The following is a 6,000-nucleotide window of genomic DNA, read 5'->3' on the forward strand; positions in this document are numbered from 1 at the left end:
ATCGGTCGGGGTCACCGGGGTCCTTGACCTATGGGATTGGTGTGAGCGCGATCAATGCAAGCCTCTCCTATGCACACAGACGTAGTGGCAAGAAAACAAATGCAAATCCACTGGAAAGGCCTGGTCTTCTCTTATAACCGGTCATTGGTTACAGTCTAATCTTCACCACAGATCCAGGTGTTGACGGACATAATGTGTTTTTAATAACACAACTGGGATCATTCATGGAAAATTAAGTAAATTGTTCTTTTCATAACTGGTTGAAACTTCTTTGGCATCAGTAACCTCAATTCATTTAGTAAACTTTAGAAATACTTCAGTGTTTAGGCTTGTTGTTGCAGCATCAGCCAGTCCCTGCTTTTATTTAGCTAGGGGACTACCACCTTGACATTATCCCGTAAGATATACTGATATATTTGGAGATTAATTCACTCCTTGGAGATGGTGAGCTGTCTTGGGAAAGACGCAGCAAAGCAAGCCTAACTAATGATGCCTCATCCACCATAGTCATCATTGGGATGATGATTTCGAGTCGGCACATAGAGTCCTTTTTACTCCACGCAGTGTTGTGGACAGTTCTTAGAAGCGGGATGTGGCTTCCTTCATGATTTCCTTGTGGCAGTCATCGGCAATAACTCTTTTTTTTAGGCTGTGCTCAGACTGCGGTTTGTTAAAATCCTCTCCCAGTTTTGACATCAGGTTGCATCAGACACTTAAGGAGAAACTTCACACACGCACTTCCCTCTAATGCGGAACTTGCACACACTACAAGATTTGGAAAGAATAGCGCAACGCACTCGATTAACTAGTTTTGAATGCACCGCCTCGTGTGATCTCATGGGAAGACTGACAAAAAACGAAGATTGCGGTACAACACCTTGCTGTGAATCTACAGGTCCACACTCAAAACAAAAGAAGGACCCGCTGTAACTCGGTAATATTTTACCGTGAGAGAAAAACAAACTAATAAAGGATAAAATTAGCACGGATGAGAAAATGTCCGACGCACTGGGTGTTCACAGCTTGAAGAGTCAACTGTCGACAGTAGTATGCTAACGTTAGCCTGGATGGTGCGGCTCCACAAGTCCTTGTAGACTTGCTTCTCTGATTAGTTGTTGTGAAAGTGTCATTGAGCATTTAAATTCTAGAATTCAAACGTGTTTGATAATAATAGAGGGCGACCCCAGTCTGAGCTTGAGAGCAGTTCAAGGGGTTTAGGAGCAGATGTGTAAACACCTCACATCACAAGATAATCTGGGCCAAACCTTGGTACAGAGCAAGGTCTGGACAGATTTTCTTTATGCCAGACCTTTAAAACCCTCTCCAGCTTAACGCAAATCATCAATCTTATTGGTCTTAAGTTTGCAAGAGCTCTTTTTTTTCTGCATCATCATTCTTCTTGTGAATACGAGACTCAAAATATTTCAGTGTTTTGTATCTTAGATGCAGAATTGACCATTCACACAGGTGAGTGTGAACGGTTGTTTGTCTCTCTGTGTTAGCCCTGCGACTGCCTGGCGACCTGTCCAGGGTGTACCCCGCCTCTCGTTCCCCCCGCGACCCTTCACAGGACAAGCAGTTACAGAAGATGAATGAATGAAAACAAAAAGCAGAAATAATGCTTCTTACAAAGTCTATACTGACGCGTGAATTCAGTTCAGAGCTGTAAGAATGCAAAACAGAACTAACACAGCGACTTGTTCTGCAGATTTAAATTTAGATGTGGACTTCTAAAGGTTCTCTGTCCTGGGAATCCAGCAGCAAAATTTGATATTTTATTCATGTGTAAACACTATGAAATATTTGCACGGACTCAAACAGGGTTGTCACATAATTTACTTTATGACCCCATTAGCTCCCTTAAATATTTGTAATATTTCACCTTATTGATTGTGGGGCTGTTGTTGCATTGATCTTTCTGTGTGTGTGAATGTAATATAATATTAGTTTCTTAGCACCCAAAGCCAACGTTTGCCTCACATTAACTAAGTGATTCGCTCATTTAAATCCAGCACACAATGACAAAAAAAAAAATATGTCGCGCAACACCCACACTGCAAATACTGCTCCGCTGGTGTGGACAGTTTTTGTACCTGTACCTGTCCTTGGATTCAAAGCAATAATTTGTCTACACAGAATGCAAAAAAAATATTTACTTTCACTCATTTAGTCTGATAAAAGTTCATAATGTTAAGCAATAATAAGCAAATCTCAAAATGACTGTGCAATGGTGAAACTGCAGGCGATTATCTGGGGCGGCGCGCCCTGTAAATCTGCGGGCAACACAGGAAAAAGTTCCAGATCAACAAAAGACGAGCACTTCGCCCCATTGACAGCCGACCCCGCTCTGCGGCTGTCATAAGTGGGCAAATTTGCGCTTATGACGCCTGAGAGGCAAGGACACGCTTCCCCTTTTCCTGGAATCTCCTCCGTGCTTTTACATTTAAGTAAATGAAAGTATCCGGGGAAAGATGAAAGATGGAAAGTCAAACAAACAAAGACACTGATAAATGCGTTAAGGTTGCAAGCTTCGACTCTCCTCTGTCCCCGTTTTACAAATTCCTTCATTTAGAAGGAACGCTTTTTGACTGTGCAGCACAATTTACAGTTTTATTAAGTTTGTGCCTTCTGCGCGGTGCATTTCTTCGGAACTGACCACGCTAACTTTATCTTCGAGACATGACTCATTTTGTACATTAACATACAGAAAAGAAAAAAAGATGGGGGATTTATGAGACACGCTTTTGGCAGATCCCCAATCATGTAGTCTGCTGCAGCCTTTAAATTAAATGCAGGATCAACATGGCAACCGGCTTAATTCCACTCCCTACTCTTTAAATCGGCCGTTTGAAAGTCGACAGTTGCTAACGCAGTCATTTGTATCTATTTGCATTTGAAGGCCTCGCTCTCTAAGAGTTTAAACTGAAAGCTATCGCACTCATCTCGCTAACAACACCTAATGTATGCACAGAAAATAATTGCCATTTCCTTAAATCACTGCTAAAGTTCTGTGGCTCCAGTGTGTTTAATCCATACTTTGAAGAGCCGACATCAAAGTGAACCCCTCTAAGTCACTGCCGCAACAACCACCCTTATAGAAATTTGCATGCGGGCAATTTCTGCCTTTCCCTTCTGTGGTAATTTGACATTTTAGTCACTCTGTCATAATGATTTCCTAATAGAATATTTGGCTACAAAGATTAGCCTAAAGGGCAAATCTGACAGGCTTTGCTGTCCCGCTATAGCAAAAGTGCTGACACTGTGGAGAGGTCGAGGGTGGGCCCGCGGAGAGCACGCCGTAGTTTTGCAGACATGACCTCTTTTGTAGATAGATTTCATCGAACACTGTCTGTTTTTAATGGGCAAACAGTAACAAGGCATCCGGTGGGATTGATTGATGTCGGCGCGTTCGGCGAGGTGGTGGAGAGCTCCAAGAAGCAACTTATACAAGGGTATGGAAAGGGAAGCTGCACTGTTATTAGCTGATGGAGAGCTTTTAAACAGTCTGTGGTTGGTTATATGAGATTTATTGCTCAGGAAATTGCTTCGACCCGAATGCCGTGGCAGCATCTTACTCGCTCAAAATTGAATTTGATAGACAACAACCTAACGTCCGCTGCACCTAGACGGAGATGGTTAAACACATTTCTGCGGCATAATGAGCGAAGGGCTTGACCTTTTCTGTCCCCACATCCTTTCCGCGAGACTGGCGGATTTCGTTGCGTGTCGGCGAATGATTGAAAATTCCTGCCTTCCATTCTTTTCTTTGAGTTAGGTGGTAATACGGGGCTTGAGGCGGTTATAGCGTTGTGCCAAATTCTAGCCTAAAGGTTTAAGCATGATAGTCTAAATCCCTAGATTAGAGAGTAAATTTGGATTGAGAAGGAAAGTGAACGTTTCTCTCTGCTCCCTCGTGCATTATTAAAAAAATATATATAATTCGGTAAGCTCCAAATCTTTAAGCAGACCTGTGCAAAGGCCGGCTGTAGAAGAAAGCTGTGGATATACAGATCAGAGTGTAAATGTGCATAAACGAGTGAGGCCCTAACAGTTTAATGATCCATCCATTTATTGCAAGTAAGACGCACCACAGTTAGAGGGTTGCAAAGGGACTAGGATCCCAAAGCTGCCACAGTAATAGTGAGAACGGGATATAGAATACATTTTAATGTTGATAAGATGAGCATTTAAACTAGGTGCATGACGAGACTTCAAATACAAGAAGTAGTTACAGCTAAACTCAACGTTCCATTTGTCATTTGTCATACAGATAAGAAAAATAAAATGAAACTCTTTGTTAATGCAGATTAAACCATAGACTGTATATAAATATGGACCACCTGTCCTCACTTCTTGCATTAGCCAAACTGACGCTATTTTCCCGATTACGGTCAGCGCCATCTTGCGACTTTGGAAGCAGAGTCTGCACAGAACTATCCGAGAGTAGAGCCACTCGGAGAAAGAATTTCTACAATTCTCACGGGACCACTTTACGGAGCGGTTGGCATGGCACCTGTTTGTCGCCATTATGCCACATCCTGTTTCTATAGCGTCAAATAACTAACTTTCCAAAAAATTGACACTTGAAAATGCATCAACATTATGTTAACTACCTAAAATGACAGAAACTTTTATTTTATGTGTATTTTATTGTTTAGTCAGGCCCAAGTCCCATCCACTAACAGGGAGGAGGTGGAGCTTATGACCTATACTGCAGCCAGTCACCAGGGGGAGCTCTAATTGCTTTGGCTTGAGGAGCTGTACATCTTTACAGTCTATGGATTAAACATGCTACCCAGTAGTTGTTTAACATACGCACCACAGTTAGCAAAAAGGGACTAGGATCCAAAAACTGCCACGGGAATAGTAAGAAAGGGATATAGAATATGTTTTAATGTTGGTAAGCATTTAAACTAATAACAAGAAGTTATTACAGCCACCGATCTATTTGTCATTTGTAATACAGATAAAAAAAAAAGCCATTTGCTAATGCAGATTAAACATGCTACCCCAGTAGTTGTTCCCCCCCCACACACACAAATGTCAGCCTCATGCCGGCGACAAAAGGAAATGTCAAGGGAGGATCACCAAAAATCATTAGGATTCACTCCTCTGTGCACCATGGATGAAAACATAATAAAACTGTGATCCACATGGTGGCATTAGAGAGAAAGACAGGGATCACCCAAAATCAGACCAATTCACCCTCTAGGAACAATGCACGTCCGTATTAAATGTCACGGCAATCCATCTAGTATTTGTTGGGAAAATTGCAGACTGGGCCAAAGCGTTGAACTTAACTGACATTTCTACCCATGGAGCCAAAAAGAAAAAAAAAAGAAAAAAAAAGCTGTGTCATGAAATCATGAAATCTGCAAAGCCATACATGTAATTTGTTTTTATTCTTCACGAGGTGATCTAAGGGGAAAGAGAGATGCGCTGGCTGTGTTTTTTTTCCCGTGCTATCTTTGCTAATTGATTAGTTTAAGTTATCTGGAGACTGCCCCAGTTCTGCAGGTGTAAACAAAGAGCTCCTCAATTAGTAACTGGGTTACACCTGGAGGACAAACACACAACCGCGCACCCCGGCAAAACACACAGGGAGCACACAGAAGAGTATCATCTAACAAATTGGTTTAGTGGGTGCTGAGCACACATTCCAGCGAATGTGTACAGCAGGGTACTGATAAGTCCTTTTAGTTCAAAGTACGGAAACTTCAAATGTGTTCCCCTAATTTGCAGACTGATGTAACACGTGTGGGGGCCGGGCCGCGACAAATTTTACGTTTTTTTTTTTCCAAAGTGGCTTCCATCAGCACTGGTACGTTTTATCAAGGAAGATAAGTGCGTTGGGGTGTAATCACGAGTGTTTCGTTTTAATCTGCGGCTTCCTTTTTACTGAGAGAGCCACTCGGGAATAGTTTGGTGGGGGTTTATTTTTACAGCGGCATCAGCGATTTGTTCTGCAAAAAAGTGTTTTTTGTTCTCGCGCTCCACACA

Source organism: Chelon labrosus, assembly GCF_963514085.1.
Source record: "Chelon labrosus genome assembly, chromosome: 22".
NCBI classification, from domain to species: Eukaryota; Metazoa; Chordata; class Actinopteri; order Mugiliformes; family Mugilidae; genus Chelon; species Chelon labrosus.